General features: G+C 42.3%; 1 long non-coding RNA gene across 1 annotated transcript; it reads left to right on the top strand.

The window, feature by feature from the left end:
- The first annotated feature begins 12,019 nt into the window (after positions 1 to 12,019).
- On the top strand, positions 12,020 to 20,676 carry LOC145389664 (uncharacterized). The gene is made up of 4 exons (XR_013895497.1): positions 12,020 to 12,060; positions 13,690 to 13,921; positions 18,078 to 18,173; positions 20,490 to 20,676. It is a non-coding gene; the product is annotated as an uncharacterized LOC145389664 (long non-coding RNA).
- Positions 20,677 to 21,892: the final 1,216 nt, after the last annotated feature.

Below are 21,892 nucleotides of genomic sequence, written 5' to 3'. Positions count from 1 at the left end.
AATGTCATCAAGAGAAGTAGGCATCTCATCGTCTCTTAAATATACTTGACAATAATAGCCAAGCCAAGGGTCCTTACACCTTGAAGAGAATAATTAGGCTACCCACAGACTCACAGAAGAACCATTTGTTTAGTTTTTTGATCAGTACAGTCAGGCCTTTCTGTACAATTGTTGGCTGTGTATAGTCATGTGCTGCTTAATGTCCCTTTGCACAACGTCCATTTGCTTTAACGTCAGGGGACCCATAGGAATATAATAGAAATAAAAAAAAAAAACATCCGAAGAACGGGACGTAGGGAGCGTATGTGGGTACAGAGCAGTGTTGGTGCATCACTGATGGCCTGCCAGCATCCCAAAACAAACCCATTATGCTGCCAGCTGTATGATACACAGTACATGTATAACCTATACAGATACACTGTAATACTGTTCATATGTCTTAATATTTTCCTTTTTTTCCCTACTTAGGCTACATAAAAGCATTAAAAGTACAGTATACCAAAAAACAGTAAAAAGTTTACGAACAAGCAGTAAAAACTTTACTGTAGCCATAACAGTAACATGAAGACCAGCCACAGGCAGCCGTGTCCAGTTGCGTGTTTACCGCCGCTTTCAAGTGTTCTTGCGTATCGATGCATCAGTTTTTCATTACATAATGTATTATTGTCTGCTGTACTTTAAAAGTAATATACAGTACCATATATACCATATACCTGCACATATATTACAATGTACAGTATACAGTACATAAGTTACGGTGGTCGCTTAACCCCTTCGTTACCGCATCCCCCCCCCTCCCTTGCTCAGCTACCCCCCCTGCCAAACCGAATTTCCCCCAGGCGTGGCTCTTTCGTGGGGTAGTATTTATTTTATCATTACATCGTTTCTATTTGCTTTGTATTACTTATTTTTGTATTGGTAAGTAGATATTGACCACGAGATGTGTTTATGATATGTTAAAATAATGTACATGACAATATTACATGTCTGACCAACTGATTTAGTAAATGTACAATATACAGATAAATATAGTAGATAGAGATATAAATCAATGATTAGGGAGGAAAATAATGTTTGTATTATTTACCTTGTAAGTATGAAGAAGATCCATGAAGAATGAGGAAGAAGACAGGCAGGTCAAAAGTAGGTGGGGATGGGGTGATGCGCTTCAAGGCCAAACTGATACCAGAATCAGTATCACTTTCCCCACCATTATCGCTCACTTCACCGTCATTCTCGGGCATGTACTCCTCATCAGAGTTGCTCACAGTTATGTCAGATTGTGTTTCGTTATCGTCAGACACTTCTAAGTCACTATCGAAGTCAGATTCATTGCCGTAGGACGCCATGACACAGAAGTAAATCCAAACGCACCGACACGTTCGGCTTCTTGAAAAACACTACGGCGTGCTCCCTCACACTTTCCCACGATACCACCACTGTTGCTAAGCTAGCGACAGTCCCCTTACCAAGAAGCGTTATCTAGCTATATTATGTCACGTGTTATAGGGCATTATATATACCAAATTCAAAATATATAGGGTATAGTGACCTACACAACATATCTGAGTCATTTTCATAAAGCTATGCCCCATGGCAGGGGCATATGGAAGGGGAGTGTGGCATCAGTGACAAAATTGCCATATGTCATCACACACGGGATCACAAAGCACTCAAACCGAGGAAGAGGAAGCCCAATAGGCCCCTATAATGATCGTGAGTACCCTAGTACAGTACTCACGATCGTATTCGGTTCCGCTGCCGACATTTCATTTTGAGTATGGGAGTACACATTTCGGAAATTCGGTAAAGAAGGGGTTAATGTCCAGATCACTTAACGTCGTACTTTTCATAAAGTATTGTGGATGCTGAGTGGTGCATGGCTGTATTAGGGAGCTCCTCCACTGACAAGAATACAGGCCTAACCATGAACTTGGCTGAAAGAGGTTGGAAATCTTGACAGGTTAAAACAAGCCTGCAATAATATAACATTGGATAACATAATATAACATTGGATACAGGTCCTGATGAGTAGGTAATGTGTCAGGCTGAGGGATGTTACCCGTACTTTGTTCTCTCTATCTCTCTGTTGCCAGGCGCCTTAATCCTGTGAGGGGTGACTACAAACGGATCGCCTCTGTGTCACCCTGTCCCCGTCCATTTCACTACCCTCCCCCCAGCCCACATCCCCCTCTCTCATATACCTCTCCACTCCATCCCTCCATCTCCTCCTCGGCCTCCCCTTCCCCAACCTCCCCACCATGCTGTGTGTGTGGATAGAGATGATATGGAAGTGTTGCATGAGTAGTGGCATGGAAGGCTTTAGGGTTGTTTTGTAGTTGCAGTGTGTTTATATGGATTAACATCTTCTTAATATGGTTTTTGTCTGGCTCCATTTTACACAGAAATCCATTTGACATAATGTCTTGAGAAACCTAACCCTTACTTAAGTATGATACCATGGCCTGTATTTTTGTCACTTAGTCTCCCAAACACCTCTTCCTAAGTGATTTATTTTACTTATTTCTCCTTGCTTTCCTCTTCTGCCATATTTAAATCATCCTCATATCACCATACTCTCCATAAATAGTGTAAAAAATTACATTAACCAGCCATATCCAAAAACAAATCACTAAGGAAGAGGTGTTGAGAAGCCTATATGTACAGTGTAATATTGTGTTGACAGATGGAGTGGCCAGCTGGCTATGGCCTGCCTTGTGGCTGAACTGACAGTGTGGTTCAACTTGGCTGCCCCACCACACACCACCATCACCACAAAAATGGACTCTACCAGGTTAGAGCCTTAACACCAACCATGCATTGATTAAGTCTATATTGTGAGTGGTATAGGAACCTTCATATTGCCTATTCCTCAGTTATTTATCTGGCATATTGTACTGGAGGATGACATCTGGGTGCGGAAATTGAGAAGTGGTGAATGTTGGGGGTTGGGTTGCGAGAGGCAGACCAAAGAAGACCTATGAGGTCGTAGAGTGTGACCTGAGGGATAAGGAACTGGATAGAGAGGCTGCCAGAGATCAAGCAGTGTGGAGAGCCGCCATTAGGTGACCAAGACCAACGCAAGGAAGCATGTTGGAGCCTTTCTAAACGACATGATACAAATGATACAAAGATGAACAGAGGAAGGAAAATTTTTTTTTAGAAAATTCCCTACACTAGATTACAGGTGTCGTCCATTCATAAAAAATCTGTAACAGTTAGAGACACTAGTATTGTAGGAGTGAATGATAGACAGAATATTGTAGAGGTGGATGATAGACAGATTAATATTTTATAGGAGTGGATGATATATAGACAATAGTATATATAGGGGCAGATGATAGATAAATAGGTAGCTCAGTAATATAGAATTTAATCTTTCAGACTGAACTGGCATTTACTGAGCATGGCAGCCCCATTCATCAGCTTGTGGATGGACCCGAGAGACTGGCCGACAGTGGCTGACATGCGGTTCCTTCACACCTCAGAGACACAGTGCTTGGGGGTCATGGCGTCCTGGATGTATGAGGCACCCACATCAGCTCATATCTCTGACTGGGGTAAAGGTAATCTTATTGTTTTTAATGCATCAGAAATTCAGTTCTTACATCTATCAGCCCAACAGAACCTTCCACAGGAGTACCCTCTAATTTTTAACAATATCCAGCTCAATCCTGCATCATCTTTAAACATGCATGGGGTTTCATTCTCTCGGAATTTATCTTGGAAAGACTATATTACCTGTTGTAAAATCTGCTTCCAAGAGATTAGGTGTGCTAAGCCAACTTGCACCTTCTTTACCCCAGCACAGTTATTGAGTTTATCCACGGGTTTTATTCACCCCTGTGTAGGGTACAACTCTCAGCTGTGCGTAGGTTCCCCACATACAGCTCTTCTCAACAAGGTGGAGTCAAAGGGTTTTATTTTCTCCTGTGTAGAGTACAACTCTTAGCTGTGGGGAGGCTCCCCACATACAACTCTTCTCAACAGGGTGGAGTCAAAGGCTTTTTGTCTTATTATCTCTCCTCCTCTTACTGGCTCCCTTCAGCCTTTCTCTCTTTGCCGCCATGTTGCATCTTTATCTCTTTTCTGTCCCTGCTTCAATGGTCACTGCTCCTCTGAACTGTCTGCTTGCATCCCTCCACCATTACAGCGGGCACGTGGAACCCTTCTAGCAACAAACTCTCATCCTTTTTCTGTCCAACTCTCTAATGCAAGAGTTAACCATTACTCCCGGTCCTTCATGTATGCAACAGGTCAACTCTGGGACTGTCATTTCCTGTCAGTACTTCCTACTGCATATGATCTCCAGTCTTTCACGCACAGTGTGTCCAGGCATCTCAAAATGTACCATACGGATCTAGAATTTGGCTGTCTGTTGTCTTGTGTTTGTTTTTTCTTGGAGGGAGTAGTTTGTGGGCTCCTGGCCTTTGGTTCCTTCTTCCTTGCATAAACAAAGAAAAGAAAAAAAAGCTGCCTCCAGTGCATCAGGAGGCATACATTAACCCTTCTTTGGAGCTGTGGTTAGTTTGTCTTCTGTATTTCTAACCCTCTCATGCTTAGGACAAGTCGAGGATTCTGATCACCTGATGTCTAATGATTTTATTCTGTTGAGTATAGAAGATTGGTCAGTATTCCCGTCGGTTAAGGAAGCTCCCTAACACCTCTTCCTAAGTGATTTATTTTGCCTATTACATTGTGCAGCGTGGAGAGCCGTCATTAGGTGACCAAGGCCGACCACATGCAAGCATGTTGGAGCCTTTAAAAACGAAACGAAAATGAAACCATCGTACGGTCCTCTTCTGTATTAAATTCTTTCAGTATTACCATACTGTGCATAGCCTAAAGCTCTCTAACATCTCTTCCTAAGCAGTTCATTTTGTTTATTACACGTTACTCTCCTCTTCTGTGGTGCATAAATTCTTCCAGTAGCTATCACCATACTCAGCATCAAGCTACCTAACATCTCTTCCTAAGTAATTTATTTTGTTTATTACACCTTACTTCACTGTTACAAAAATCCCATCATTACCACCATACTCTATAAATAACCCACAAAAGGATATCGACCAGCTATATCCCAAAATAAATCACTAAGGCAGAGGAGTTGGGGAGCTTCCATAACTAAAAAAAAATAATACGAACCAGGGGTGTGAGGAATTAGTTGGAGAAGAACAGGGAGGCTTTAGGAAGGGAAGAGGTTGTGTAGATCAGCTATTCATTCTTAGGTCTTTAGTGGAAAAGTTTCTAGAGAAGGGAAAGAAGTTGTATGCGGCTTTCATGGATTTGGAGAAAGCAAATAACAGGGTGGATAGACAAGGATTGTGGAAAGTATGAAGACTATATGGAGTAAATGGGAAGTTGTTGAATGCTGTGAAGAGTATGTACGATGGTGCTAAGGCTGCAGTGCATGTGGATAGTGAACTGAGTGAATTTTTCTGTTTGAAGGTTGGATTGAAACAGGGATGTGTCATGTCTCCATGGTTGTTCAGTCTGTATATGGATGGTGTTATAAAAGAGGTACAAGGTAGGACAGTGGATGTTGTTGTCGGTTTGTTAAGTAAGATTCAAACCCTTTACCTCTTATCCCATAATGTTGAAGCTTAGAGAGGAGGATATGGCAATCAGCTGTATCAAAAGCTTTTGATAAATCAGGAAATATGGCCATAGTAAAGTCTTTGTCATCCATTGCATTTATAATATCATCAGTAAGTGTCAGAAGTGCTGTCTCAGTTCTGTTCTTACGAAAACCAAATTGGGAGTTACAAATGATGGTATTGTAAGTACAAAATTCATCAGGTTTATTATAAACTAATTTCTCTAATATTTTGCTCAGTGCTGGCAAAACTGACACTGGCCGATAGTTACTCATTAATTTTGTATCACCTGATTTGTAAATGGGGATAACTTTGGCAATTTTTAGCTTTTCTGGGAAGGTTCCTGATAGTAGAGTTACATAGATGCAGAATGATAGGAATAATAATCAAGGCAACTTCCTCAATAATGCTCATAGGGATATCATCATACCCAGGTGCTGGAATTTTAAACTGCTGGAAGATATTAAGAATTTCACCTTATGAAGCAGGAGGGAGTGTTAGATCATTTGTGTTTCTGTTTCCAAGATACTTGTAAAAGTTGGTGGGTGGTGCTGTGATTGTTTGTGCCATATCTTTCCCTATATTTATAAAATAATTGTAAATGGTCCCTGAGTAACAGGAAACTATTTGGCTTGTCACTCAGTGTAAAGCTACATCAAGTGGAAGGAAGAGTACTAAATAGTGGTGGCACAGATGAGAGAAATAGGAAGAGACGAGGACAGACACAGAAAAAGAATGGTAGACATTAGGGAAGAAGTAGGCAGCACTGCATCAAATGAGTGGATGATGGGCACCCCCACCTACTACCATGTTTAGCGTAATGTAACAAAATAGCAGCAGAGTTACATGGTGTACAAAATGAACTATATTTATCATTATGTATCAGATGAAATGTATGCAGTGTTGGTTGTGTGTTTGTGTTTGGATGTAGGTATTTGTATATGATTTGCCCTGTGGTTGCATTGACAGGCCCACCACAACATACTGGCAGGGCCTGGCTGGTGCTGGCCTCAGGTTGGCTGGCTCCAGTAATAACCAGGCCTTTGATGTACTATGGAAGTACACCACTATGTTCACAGACTTCACTAAGAGGTAAATTTCAGTGGGATGAGATGGAGTGGAGAGGTATATGAGAGAGGGGTGTGTGAACTGGGAGCAAGGCAGTGAAATGGTGGGGAACAGGGTGACATGGAGGCGATTTGTTTGTGGCCACCCGTTACGAGATTGAGGTGTCAGGCAATAGATAGATATATGGATTTATTTAATTTAGCTGTGTAGCTTTAGATGATGAGTTTTCTTGTGAGTAGTAGCAGTAGTTCTAGCCCCAGGTTCTTCTGAAATGTGAACCCAGTGGACTGCAGACTTAAGTTCCCTTTCTACAGTCCACCAGCCTCATTTTGAGAGGATAAGGAAGTAGTTGAAGGACGATTCTATAACCAGGCCTTTGAGCCACCCAGATCACATGAAGGCATCCTTCTTTAGTGCCTTCCTTGTGTATTAGCTGGAGTAATTATATATGTTAGCTGTTTGAGCCCCCTCCACAAATACTCATCATTACTCTCTTCACAAGTCCATCCATCCATCACAAGTCATTTTTTATTATTAATGAGTGAGAAAGGATGACATAGACCAGCTAACAGATATATCATTTTCTCAGGAGTGTTACTGAGCTGGCAGGACAACCAACTTTGTAAACCTGTCTCAACACATCCCTACTGGCAGTGTCCCTGGTGATGGCTGGTACTGTCCCTGTCTGAACACATCCCTACTGGCACTAGCCCTGGTGATGGCTGGTACTGTCCCTGTCTGAACACATCCCTACTGGCAGTGTCCCTGGTGATGGCTGGTACTGTCCCTGGTACTGTAGCCCTGGTGATGGCTGGTACTGTCCCTGTCTGAACACATCCCTACTGGCACTGTCCCTGGTGATGGCTGGTACTGTCCCTGGTGATGGCTGGTGCGGGTGATCTGGATGTTGTGCCTGTCATCCGACGTCTCCGGTCAGGCGGTGGTCCTGCTACTTCTGCTGTTGGGTTAGTGTTACTAATGTAATGAGTTGTGTGGCCTTAACCCCCTTGATCTTGAGGATATGTTGGCTACAGCTAGATAATTTTATTCATGTTAGGAGAGATGGCCAAAGAGCAGCAATCTGGTAAACAAGGCTGACTAATGCAAGAATGGAATATTTGAAAATATAAGTAATATTTGTATATGTAGTTGGCATTACCAGTGGATTGGGGCCAGAAGATGTGAAATCTTGAAAGAATTGATGCATAATCCAGTTTGGGTGCACTCAGTTAATTGATTAGAGGATAGAGCCTTGTTTAGATATACAGTATTTTGGCTAGCACATAGAGCCTTGTTTAGATATACAGTATTTTGGCTAGCACATAGAGCCTTGTTTAGATATACAGTATTTTGGCTAGCACATAGAGCCTTGTTTAGATATACAGTATTTTGGCTAGCACATAGAGCCTTGTTTAGATATACAGTATTTTGGCTAGCACATAGAGCCTTGTTTAGATATACAGTATTTTGGCTAGCACATAGAGCCTTGTTTAGATATACAGTATTTTGGCTAGCACATAGAGCCTTGTTTAGATATACAGTAAAATATTTTGGCTACCACATAGAGCCTTGTTTAGGTATACAGTATTTTGGCTAGCACATAGAGCCTTGTTTAAATGTACAGTATTTTTGGCTACCACATAGAGCTTTGTTTAGATATTAGTGTTTTGGCTGCCACTAAACTTAACCCTGACAGTCAAAGGGTCAACTTGCAAACCCATTCTTCTCTTCCTTTCAGGTACGGCTGCCACCTGGTAATTCACATGGCCCTGGGGTTGCTGTTCCTTGGTGGTGGGAGGTTCAGCCTGGCCACCACCAACATGGCCGTGGCTTCCCTCCTCATGGCCTGCCTCCCCAAGTTGGCCACACACTCCAGCAACTGCTGCCACCTCCAGGTCACACCACTGACTTTGTTACATATTTCAAAGGCTTGATTGATGTCTGAAATAATGGGCAGTGTTGTGGATGGCATTCTTAGCACCTCATCGTTAGCAGTTTGTTCCATACTCCATATTAACACAGGTGCTGTACAGGGATGCCTTTGTGTGGTGGTACTAATATAACTGGTCTGTTCAACTGCCTGGTTATGCAAACTTCCCTCACCTCCCTCCCTGTTTTACCAAAAGGAGGATGGTGGACTACTGAAGAAAGGGTACTTTAGCCTGCAGTCCACAGGGTTTACATTTCAGATGAAATTGGGGCTGCCACTACACTGCCTTAACATTCTCATTTATGATAAATTATATTGACGCAGTTGTATCAGTAACACAAAGATATTGAGGTGAGGTGTAATATGCAGAAGCCATCCATCCATCCATCATCCAATCCTGTGTTGCCCCATGAGGAGCATAGGAGCCTGGGGCTAGGCAAGTTGTTCCTGACATTAAAGATGAGTGACCAGCTTCACGCATCCGTGAGTGGCATTATGTGAGCAATAAACCCCAACCACCCCTTAGATATAAACCTACTTAGGCTCAGTCCGATTGGAGCACCTTAATTACCCACTAAACCACCAGGCACCATAGTTTGGTTATATGGTTACTCCCCAGTGTAGTAAATGGTTTCCTGGTGTACAGGAAACCATTTGGCTTGTCACCCAGTGTAGAGTCACCCATAGGCAGAAGAAAGAGGAAAGAATGAAGGAAAGAAAGGCAGAAGAGGGAGTATGCAGAAGCAGTCTCAGATTTTTCTTTCAACATTGTCCAACTACTGTTCTGAAGCAGTTAGCTGGTTTTGGCATATGAGTGTGCTTTCAGTCCATTGAAAACATTACCTGTACCCTGCCCCACCTTTATGTATGTGTGGATGCCTATGTCTGTGAGGTTTAGTCAGGACTCTGTGGGCTAGAATAGTGCGTGAATGAATGTTTGTGTTTCATTTACTTGGCCAGACACTTTATTTATTCATTTATTTTTTACTCATCCCATTCAGGAATGGGAAAGAGGTATAAATGATGATGGTGATTCTTCTGTGTTCTCTGTGTGTGTTGGCCGCTGAGCCTTGACTGGTCATACTGGTAGATGTTGACACAGGTCGCCTTTGTCAGGTCAAGGTGATGGTTGGGTAAGTCACACCATCATGTCACTTACAATATTCCCTCTTTCCATGTTTCTAAATCCCACATTACCTGTTGTACTTTTCTTTTTCCATAATTCTGGATCCTATCTTGCCCCCATTTGCAATTTTCCATATTTCTGGACCCTACCTAACCCCCATTTGCTATTTTCCATATTTCTGGACCCTACCTAACCCCCATTTGCTATTTTCCATGTTTCAGGACCCTACCTTACCCCCATTTGCAATTTTCCATATTTCTGGACCCTACCTAACCCCCATTTGCTATTTTCCATATTTCTGGACCCTACCTAACCCCCATTTACTATTTTCCATGTTTCAGGACCCTACGGTACCCCTGTTTGCTATTTTCCCTATTTCTGGACCCTGCCTTACCCCCTTGCATATTCAGTCTGTACAGTTCCTCATCTATTTCCTATCCTTATGTGAAAATCTCGTATGTACTTTTATGCAAACTTTATTAATAATCTTGATGTTCATTCATGGTAATAATCTTGGTGTTCATTCATATTTTTTTTTCCTAATGTGAATATCTTGTATGTACAGTAATCCCTCCACTATCTGACGTAATAGAGCCAAAGGCACGTCCGGAAAGTGGTCCTGTCCGGATAGTGGGCACCAGCCTCCTGGACTGGTACTTATGGACCCTAACCCAGCCTAACTTTGAAAGCCACCTAAATAACTCCCTACCGGACATGCATAGCACCTATTTAAACCTATTTAAGACCCTATTCACACCAATAATGGACATAAAGCATGAAATAAATGAAAAGGAACCAAAGAATGAGGAATTAGAAGTGACTGTACCTCAGCCAGGGTACTTACATCACGTTTGTGACTGCCTTTCTAAGGTTTTGGCAGTGGTGAAAATGCTCTTGAAGCACATACAGTAATCCAGTGTTGTGCTGCACTTAATTCTTTGCACTGTGAGTTATAATTGTTTAACACTGCACATTGTTCTTAACTGCACCACTGCAGTTCTAACCGCCAGTTTAAACTGCCAATTTGCACTCCACAGTTGATCCTTTGCACTCTAAGTTCAAAATTCTTAACACTGCACAACACTGTAAATTCCCATGTGGTCTAGAGGCGAGGTATTGCAGTATATTCACTGTTTATTCACAAAAAACGAGCACGTGTGGCTTCCAGTGCGATAAGCATCTATTCACAATTGAAGTTAGGGAGTAACTGTTGATGTCGGAGAAACAGAGTTGCCAGATCGCAACGACCACATTACCAATCTCCTCAACTTTCATTACCAAATTTAACTTTTCATTACCAAATTCGTAAAGCTAGCATTTATTCTTCACTAATTATATATACAAGTGGAAATACATGTAATCACTCTCCTTATAATTAACAGCATGTTGATTATTTTCACGCTATGTAGGGTAGCAGATTAATCAGAGAGAGCAAACAATCCACCATCTCCATCCTGTGTATCCTCATACATGTGAAAAATCCGTTTGGTAATGCATTATTCTGATTCATTACCAAACAAATTTTTCATTACCAAATTGGCCCACATTTGGTAATGAAAAATAACAAACGGCAACCCTGACAGGGAGGGGAGGGGGGAGGAAGGAAGGGGTGAAGGGGCCATGGTGTAAGCAACTGTTTGATGCTGCTCGGCAATTTCAAATTATGGGTGGGAAAAAATTCGGATTTTTTGGGAATTTTTTTCTTTTTTTGGCCATTTTTCGGTCCTGTTGGTCCAGGCCCACAATGTCTGGTAAGTGGGGATGTCCGGAAAGTGGGCGTCCAGAAAGTACAGGGATTACTGTACTTGTATGCATCGCTTTAATACTTTCATTGACACTTCAGTTTAGTTATTTAACTTAATGGCTGAATAAGAGTTGGGATAAATTGATGTAGTTATTTATTTATATGTCATACACTATATCTTTCCCAGCGCCTCCAGAGCTGTGTACGGAGGGCAGTGGCTGCTCTGCTCAGCTGGTGCATGCACAAGTTGGAGGATCATCACCCTCATCGTCAGCCAATACGTCATCCTCATCATCAACCAAACCATCTTCAGCATCATCCAGGTCACTGGGGTCATCTGAAGGCTGCAGCAATGAGAGGAGAGAAGAGGACAATGAAAATGGGTTCACTGCAGCACTTATGACAATTGTATACAAGTACCTGTCTGTTGGAATGCCCCAGGCCGTACCCAACCCCCTGGCAGCACTACAGGTGATATTTACTATAATTTGTCAGTGTAATTATTATATTTTGTCAGTGTAATTATTATATACCGTACAAGTACCTGTCTGTTGGAATGCCCCAGGCCGTACCCAACTGGCTGGCAGCACTACAGGTGATATTTATTATATTGTCAGTGTAGTGCACAAATCCTGCACCAGCACCACACAACACATGTAGTAGTGTCCTAAAGCACATCTGCAATGTGAACCCAGTGAACTGTGGGCTGCAGCTGCCCTCCTCAGTTCACCATCCACTTTTCTGGGGATAGGGAGGGAGCTGAGGAATGTTTGTCAAATCTGGCAGTGGAGCTGCCCAGTACACCACATGAAGGCATCCCTCTTTATATACTTTACTAAGCTTAAATTGTTTGTAAAACGGCGTGTGTACTACATCTGTCTTCACTCAGTGTTAACAAACACTTCATATGGAAGTCATTTAGATGGAATATCAGAGTAACCAAAACTAAACCATTTCTTAGTAAACTTAGGGAGGTTTGTTCATGCTATTACTTGGGTAGGGACCATTATAAATACTTGCCAGTGTACAATATCACCTCAGACATTACAACAGTTGCGACAGAATTAAGATATCAAGTATCCTGGATTTTTGTAACATGTTAGGAAATAGTTTTCTGTGAACTGGTGGGTTAATCAAGGGCATAAATTGCTAGCCATGTGGGGAGGGTGAAGAATGAGAGACTGGTTAGGACAGTGTGTGTGTGTGTGCATGAGGTGGAGGGGGAGACCAGGAGCAAGATGGGAGGATTAACTGGAAAGATAAATGAGAGAGGAGGATATGAGTTAAGGGGAGGGCAGCCAAAGGACAGGGCAATGTGGAAGCAGTTTGTTTTTGGTCATTCCATACAGGATTAAGGCTTCTGGCAATAGTAAGATAAATTATTCCTATGTATTGCCAGCAGCATTAATCCTTTAAGGGTTATGTCACTTGTGTTTATAACTGTTGTATGCAGTCAGTAGCCAGAGTCAGGAGTTTGAGGATGTGGTTTCAATTCCAATAGCTTTTCTTGGGATCATTATGCATCCATTACAATAGGTATGCATTATTATATGTCATATGTTAATTTTGTTTGTGTGTTTTAGATATAACTAACCCTTCTTCTTGTATAAAACTGCCTCATATATAGCATAATAGGTGTATGTTGGTGGTGGTTATATACCCAGTCCCCATTTTTGCCCATAGGTTATGTACTCTTTCATGCGAGCAAATTTCCATAAACATAAGTACTCTTAACATCAGGAGCCCTTTTGTATTAGGGTTTTGTATGAGTAACCACAGTGTCATTTTGAGTAGTGCATGTGTGGATGGTAGAGAAAAAGTTGAGTGGCACCTTTAATACTTTACAAGTGTAGGTGTTACAGGATTTAAGAAATGCTAAAGGGAAGATGATTAACCAGGTTGTACTTATAAGGTGGAGCCATTATTTCATTGTTTGGTGATATGTTAATAACTGGCATATGTTACTGGGTATGCTGTTTGATTGTTATACTCTCTCTTTCTGGTGGGGAGGTGGGGGGGATCCTACCTCATCCCTTTTCTCTGGTAGGATTTGGGGGAGAAATATTGGGATGCTTTGTATGAACAGGCAGTCTGGTGGTGTGTCAGACCTCTCAAGTTTTTATATCTACCCAAGCAGAATCAAGTCGTCTGTATATAGCAGGATTATACAGTACTGAAAATCAATGTAATTGCAGAGGAGTTAAAGTGACTCGTTCTCCCACAGGGCATTCGGCAAGTATCAAATCTGAGCCAGTGAGCAGGATTGTTAGTGTGGCAGGCAAAACTGATCAGCCAAGCCTCCCACTTCCTCCACCCTGCCACCCCTCATCCCCTGGCCTGCCCATCATCCACTGTGGAGGGGCAGCAGCAACACACAAGGCCTCTAGTGTTGCCCAAACAAGCACTGTCTCTTGGTAAATGCCTCCAGTCACTCACCAATACCTGGATGATGCAAGGTTAGTCATATCTGCCTGTGTTTGCTGTCATTTTATGCATTTACCTTTGTTTGTATGTGTCCAGCTGTGTATTTATCACAAGGTAACGAAACTCCACTGATTTCTGGATGATGCATAGTTTGTCAGGTGGATTTATATTACTGACAAATCTGGCATGTAATTTTTGGCTTAGTTTTTATTTACTCTGAAAATAGAAAGTTATTCTGGAAAGAGGTGTGGAAATGTAGAAGTGAAAGCGGTAAGAAATGGGATGGTGTGAAGGATGCAGGTGTTAGATTATTAACCCATGGAGATGAAGTAAGGACCAGATGGAAAGAATATTTTGAAAGCCTGATGAATGGGGATAGAGAGAGCAGAGCAGCTGTAAACATGATTGGTTTTGGGGGTGTGCAGAGAAGGAATGCAGTGCCAGGAGACGTGACACTCGCACAGGTGAAGAGTGCTGTGAAGCGGCTGAAAAATGGGAAAGCAGCTGGGGTTGATGAGGGGTATGCGGAGATGCTTAAATGTAGTGGAGAGAATGGAATGAAGTGCTTGTTGGGGATGTGTAAGAAGGCATGGATGAGTGAAACTGTGCCTGCAGAGTGGAAAAAGGCTGTGATTGTACCCCTGTACAAAAATAAAGGTGAACGAAGTGAGTGCAAAAATTATCGTGGCGTAAGCTTACTGAGTGTGGTAGGGAAGGTATATGGAAGAATTATTATAGAGAAAGTAAGAGAGATATCGGAAGTCCTAGTGAGTGATGAACAAGGTGGCTTTAGGAGTGGCAGAGGATGTGTGGACCAAATATTTGCAGTGAGACAGATAGTAGAGAAGGCTTGTGAGAAGGACCATAAGGAGTTTATGGCATTCATGGATCTGGAAAAAGCATATGACAAAGTGGACAGAGAAGGATTGTGGAAAGTTTTGCGCATGTATGGTGTAGAGGGTAAGCTGTTAGGTGCTGTCAAGAGTTTTTATGATGGTAGTGAAGCATGTGTCAGGGTTAATGGGCATCTAAGTGAATGGTTCACAATCAGTGTGGGCATGTGACAAGGTTGTGTGATGTCCCCATGGTTGTTCAATGTATATATGGATGGGGTGATGAGGGAAGTGAAAACACAAGTAATGGAGAGAGGGGTGGCATTGGTAATGAATGGTGATGGATGGAATATCTCAAATTTGTTGTATGCTGATGATGCAGTACTGCTTGCAAGTACCGGACAAGAGCTTGGTAGGCTAGTGCAGAGTTTTGCTGATGTCTGTAAGCGTCGTTCCTTGAGAGTAAATGTAGAAAAGAGTAAAGTGATGGTTATTGAGAGAAGGTGACTTCCTGTGCAATGTAACAGTGAATGGAGAGAGACTGGAATTGGTGAGAGAGTTCAAATACCTGGGTACAGTGATAGAAAAGAGAGGAAAATATGCAAAAGAAGTTGAAAGTAGAGTGACACAAGGAAGAAAAGTAGCTGGTGCAATGAAGGCCTTGATAAGAAACAGAGGCTTGAGTGTTGCAGCTGCACGAGAAATACATGAAGGAGTGTTAGTGCCAACTTTAACCTATGGATGTGAGACTATGGTGTGGCATGAAAATGAAAAGTCAAGAGTAAGAGCAGTGGAGATGGGACTGCTGAGGAATGTATGTGGAGTACAAAGGGTGGATAGGATATGAAATAATGTGATTCATGAAAGATGTGGAGTGAGGAAGTCGGTGGACACCAGAATTGAAGAGAGTGCACTGAGATGGTATGGTCATGTGGAGAGAATGGATAACAATAGAGTGGTGAAGAAGGTATATCTGAGCGAATTCGAAGGAGGGAGGAGGCGAGGTAGGCCAAGGAGAAGGTGGAGAGATATGGTGGATGAATGTGTGAGGAAGAGAGGTTTGGAAGTCGGTGAGGCTAGGGAACTGACAGGAGATCGAGCTGGCTGGATGAATTTTGTGAGGAGATGTGCATGATCAGGGATTTTTGGCACCCCTGTCTAACATGGCAGCGTCTGGATTGACTCTGTCGGATACGATATGTGAAGCTACAGCACGTGGTGAATGTTTTTGGCGTATCCGATAGAGCCAGGATTCTGGGGGCTTGAATGATGAGTGAACGGAAGCGTGGCCCATTGGATTGGGCAATTTTGGGCTGTCTGGACATTGCTACTCCTCACCCTGCCCTTGGGTGGGAAAGGAGGTCCGGATGATGATGATGATGATGATTTATTATTATTGTTATTATTATATAATTGTGTTTTCTTAATTGGTTTATATATATAGTTTTTATTCTTTACCTCCAGCCAAGATATCAAGGGATGTAACTGGAGGAGTTAAATATGGATTTCAGACACTTCATCACTAGAGGTTCATATAATGCTGAAGTAAATAATCAGGCAATAGTGAGTGTATAATTAAAGAAACTACTGAAGTTTAACCTTTTGTGCTTTGGACCCATTAAACCTTTCAGTATGATGATGTATATTTAAAATTCATTCTTCTAACAATTTTATCGAATTGTGATGAACCATGTACAGCCAAGATGCAAGTCTATCTATCTATCTATTGCCAGACGCCATAATCCCTTACGGGGTGGCCATTTGACTCTGAGTTATTTGTTTTACAGGGAGGGGCTCTAACCCTCCACCAACCCACTTGACACGTAGGGAGCACGTGTGGTTTGGTTATATGGTTACCACCCAGCATTGTAAATGGTTTCTTGGCTTACAGGAAACCATTTGGCTTGTCACTCAATGTAAAGCCACCTGTAACGGAAAGAAAAGGAATAAGAAGTGACAGGAAAGATGGGAGAAATAGGAAGAGAGGAGGGCAGGCACAGAAAAAGAATGATAAAGGCTAAGGAAGAAGTAGGCAGCACTACATCAAGTGAGTGGATGATGGTTGCCACCACCTACCAGTACTCTCTTAAAAAATACAGTAAATTTAAACTGTCTGTGGATAATGTTTTGTGATTTGGACCTAAACCTTTCAGTATGATACTGGTGTAATTTTTATTTATTTTTAAAATTTCTCTTAACCAATTTATCGAACTGGGATGACTTCCTGTAGCCAAGACGCTGATAGTACTCTCTTCAAAGTAAAATACAGTTAACGTTAATTGTCTGTGGATAATGAAAATAAATACTTTAAAGACCTCATACTGAAAGGGCCAGGTATTTGGTAATATTTTATTGGTACCCACACAATGAAAAATTTTTATCGGCTGATCTTAGGATTGAAACTTCTTTACTGGTAACTTTTCCCTAAACAGCTTTCATTACTCTTCCTCCCTCAGTGCCAGCCTCTTCCTCCTCCTCCTCTCTTAATGCTAGCCCCCCCTCTCTCTCTCTTCCCCCAGTGTTAGTAATTTCCTTCTCATCCCTTTCTCTCTCAGTGCCAGCCCCTTTCTCCCCCCTCCCCCACCACCACCCTCTATCTTCACAGAGGCTTATCCCCCCCCCCCCATCTCTCATTTGCAGCCTTCTCCTCATCCCCCTCCTTTCTCAGTGCACTTCCCTTACTCCTCATTGCCTCCTTTCTCAGTGCACTTTCCTTACACCTTGCTCCCTCCTCAGTCCCCTGTCCCTTACACCTAGATTCCTCCTTTCTCGGTGCACTTCCCCTACACCTCCTTCTCCCTCCCTCCCTCTCACTTGTAACCCCCTATTCCTCCTTCCCTTCATTTCACAGTTCCCACCCCTTTCTGTCTGTCTCTCTCTCTCTCTGCCAGCTCCTTATTCCTCCTCCTTTCTGTCTCAATGCCAGTCCTTTCCTCTTCCTCTCCATCTCTGTGCCAGCCTCTTCCTTCTCCATTGTGTGTGTGTGCCAGCTCAGTACTCCTCCTCCTTTCCTTCTATCACATTGCCAACCCCTTCTTCCTCCATTCTCCTCTCTCAATGCCAGCTCCCCCCCCCCTCCTTTTCTCATTATGCCAACCTCTTCCTCCACTTCTATTTCATTCTCATCTTCTCTCTTAGTTCTAGCCTCCTCCTTCTTCCTTACTGCCAACACTTCCCTTATTCAAGAAAGAGCAACTGGTCACATGCTTCGTAATCTAGCCTGGACTAAGGTGTGTAGACCCAGGTACGTGTGCTCCTGATGGGGCACTGAAGGGTTGTATAATGGTTGGAGGAGTGGTTTTTAACAATTTATTATTATTTTTAACCAATTTTGTTCTGATCCCATTCACAACAGAGGTGCAAGGACAAGTGATTAGCTACGATAAGGGTGAGACGGACTGCCAGTTGACACCTAAGTGTGCCTTCATACTCACCCTTCTTGATGCCCAAGGTAATTATTGTATTGAAGGTTACAGTTGTTTTTATTTTACGTAAAATACATTTTATGTCCACTTGATTAAAAATTATCTTATTCCTTCTTTATCATTTGTCTAGTTTGTGAAAAGTGAAACATTGGTAGTAATGGTGGTTGTATTTATCATTAAAAAAATTATAGTATAATAGTGGAAGGTGGGGGTGCAGTCACCCTCTTTCCCATCCCCCCTTTTCTCTATCCCCACCCCTTCCCCCTCCTTCCATTTGATAGTGACCCCCTCTTCCCCCACACAGTGTAGTGCCGCCCCCCACCTCTGTGCTCTGCTTGATGTAGTCATCCCCCCCCCCCTTGATGCATCCCCATCTCCCCCTCTCTTTGATGTCCCCATCCTCACCCCCATCCCCTCTCTCTCTCTACTTCATGTTGTCCCCATCCTTCCCTGTCTCCTATGTAGTCCCCTTGAGTGACAAGTGAAATGGTTTGCTATATCCCAAAGCATTTGCTATGGTGGCTGGTGGTTTAGTGGGTTACGGTGCTCCAGCTGGATGGACACTGTAAGGGTTTCATCTGAGGGGTGGGCAAGTGAGGCTGGTAACTGTTGCCCCGTTGGCACTGAGTCGTTCCAGCTGCCTGTGTAATAGGCCACAAAAGAGCATTGATTGTCATTGTATCAGCATAACCACCGGGTCCATATGCTCGTAACTTTAGGAGGCTGCGTAGCGTCTTTTCCTTAGCTAATTATTTTTGGATAGGGCTGCCTGCTGTCAATTTGTATGTTATTTATGCTGAATATGGAGGTATTGTAATGATTTAAATGACACAAGATGATAGTAAGGAGTAATAAGCAGAATAATCACTTACAGTAGGAGAGATATTAGGCAGTTTCTAAATGATGGGCCTTGGTCATCCCCCTTCCCACCCAATCCTACTGTCACCCAACTTTTTTTTATTTTTTTTATTTTTTTTAAGATAGGGTTGCGATGATTACTAGCCCCGCCCCCCCCTGCATCCTTACTACCCTAACTTGTTGGTAGGTGGGGGCACTCACCATCCACTCACTGTGTAGTGCTACTTTGGGTGTCTGCCCTTTCCTGTCCTCCTTCCTTCCTCTTCTGTCTTGCCTTCCTTCATTCTTTCCTCTTTCTTCTGCCTGTGGGTGATTCTACACTGAGTGACAAGTGAAATGGTTTCCTGTACACCAGGAAACCATTTACTGTGCTGGGTGGTAACCATATAACCAGATTATGGCATCTGGTGGTTTAATGGGTAATTCAGGTGCTCCAGTCAGATTGGGCCTATGTAGGTTAATATCCAAGGGATGGTTGGGGTATAATGCACATGTAATGCCATGCAGGGATGAGTGAGGCTGGTCACTCTCATCTTAAATGTCAGGACCAACTTGCCTAGCCCTAGGCTCCAACACTCTTCATGGGGCAACATAGGGTTGGATGATGGATGGATGGATAACCCTAATTCCATTAAAACATCAGGTTAGGTAGGATCCAGAAAGAGAAAGCATATAAGTAGTATTTTGTTATTTTGTTATATCAAGATGCTATTGAAGGATGCCTTCATGCAGTGGCACTGATATAACCATGTAGCCAGTATAGAGGGATGCCTTCATGCAGTGGCACTGATATAACCATGTAGCCAGTATAGAGGGATGCCTTCATGCAGTGGCACTGATATAACCATGTAGCCAGTATAGAGGGATGCCTTCATGCAGTGGCACTGATATAACCATGTAGCCAGTATAGAGGGATGCCTTCATGCAGTGGCACTGATATAACCATGCAGCCAGTATAGAGGATGCCTTCATGCAGTGGCACTGATATAACCATGTAGCCAGTATAGAGGGATGCCTTCATGCAGTGGCACTGATATAACCATGTAGCCAGTATAGAGGGATGCCTTCATGCAGTGGCACTGATATAACCATGTAGCCAGTATAGAGGGATGCCTTCATGCAGTGGCACTGATATAACCATGTACCCAGTCTTGTTATCCCCTGAAAAGAATGAGGATTGACTGCAAGATAAGAGCTTGTAGTTCACTGGTTCACCTTCAGAGGAGCCTGGGACTACAGCAGCAGGAAAAACATCATAAAGATGATGAATATGATGGCAATATTTATTATTATGCTGATGATCAGTTATGATCATCAGCATAATAAGAAATATTACCATCATATTGATCTTTATCCTTATGATGTTTTTCCTGCTGTACTAAATCACTAGGGCCCATATTGTCATCAGTAAACTTCCTAATATCTCTACCTATGCAGTTATTTTGCTTATTACTCTAGTAACACAGTGTCTCTCTCCCTACCAGGCTGCAGCAATCCACTCTCCCTGTTGTCCAAGCTCCTCAACTCACTGCTTCCAACATCTGTCACATCACTTGCTGAAGTTTTATTTATTGACCATAGGTAGAAGGTGGTCATGCAAATACTGTAGGTGTGTTTTGTACGTATAAATGGTTGTATATTAATTGAACTGGACTAAAGTGATTATGTACAGGACATTCTTCACTGAAGGTTTTGTGTGGGGGGGGGACTATCATTTTTTTTCTTTTCTTTTTAAATCCCAGGTTAGAGTTGTAGTACATATATAAGAACAGACTTATGCTTAATGCTCACCATGTTTCTTAGACACAGACATGAGTAGAGCTGGATCAGTGGATCTTTTTCTAAATGCTCCATTATGTGAATTTCTATTACCCCTTGCATCAGGAGGACAATTTTCTAAAGCTATTACTGGTAGTGTGAGTTGGGAGCGGGGCAGTGAAATGGCGGGGGACAGGGCGACGTGGAGGCGATTTGTTTGTGGCCACCCCGAACGGGATTGAGGCGTCTGGCAATAGGTAGATAGATATTACTGGTAGTTAAATGATACTAAGTCATTGATGTGTGCAGGCAAAAATTTAATGTAGCTTTTAACCACTTCACACTGAAGTTTTACCAAGGCCATTCAGTATGGGGCATAAAATGTTTGCCTTTGGAGACAACACAGCAAAAGCCAGTCAGTTTGCCATTAGTTTCTTGTGATGGCCTGAATAAGTGAATGTAAAATAGATCCACAAAGGCTTCAACTGTAAGAATAATAGTTTGTCTCAATGCACAACTAATATTACTATACAGTTTTTACCGGCACTCTAACTTGGCCTAAAATTAACATCTTTTCCATTATCACTGTACAGTACTGTACTTGTAACAAGAGATTGCCTAGAATATTGTGCTAGTCATGAGGAAGTGCTATGAAAATGATGTTTCTGGCATTGAACAAGAATTTCAGCTACAAAATTATGAAAATTCGGCCAAGTTAAGGTGAAGAGAGTATAGGCATGTACCATATATGTATAGTAAATGAATGTTATTTTGTAAAAATAAATTCTTGTGTGTACATTTTTACAATCTTGTTTCAGTTGCCTGTCTATACCCTTTTTGCCTTAACTTGGTCCAAATTTCTTTCAGTCTTCTGTTCTTGTGCTAAGTACTGTTTGGAGTACAGCCGTATGTGATGTTGGTATTGTCAGTCAGTTATACCATTGGTCTGTATCACTGTATAATGTAAGTGTTAGTGTACAATGTAACACTGAAGTTGCCATTACCAAAGCTGGCAGCAAAATAATATCAGCATATGAAAGTCATCAAAACTTACAGAATTTATGCATAAAAATATATATATTTTGTGGACCAAATTATTATATTGCAGTGGCATCTTTAGTATTACATA

This window comes from Coenobita brevimanus, unplaced genomic scaffold (genome assembly GCF_032717465.1).
Source record: "Coenobita brevimanus isolate Jiangsu-jjx unplaced genomic scaffold, ASM3271746v2 jjx.HiC_scaffold_1807, whole genome shotgun sequence".
In the NCBI taxonomy this organism is placed as follows: Eukaryota; Metazoa; Arthropoda; class Malacostraca; order Decapoda; family Coenobitidae; genus Coenobita; species Coenobita brevimanus.
This window is presented reverse-complemented; position numbering and strand designations above follow the sequence as displayed.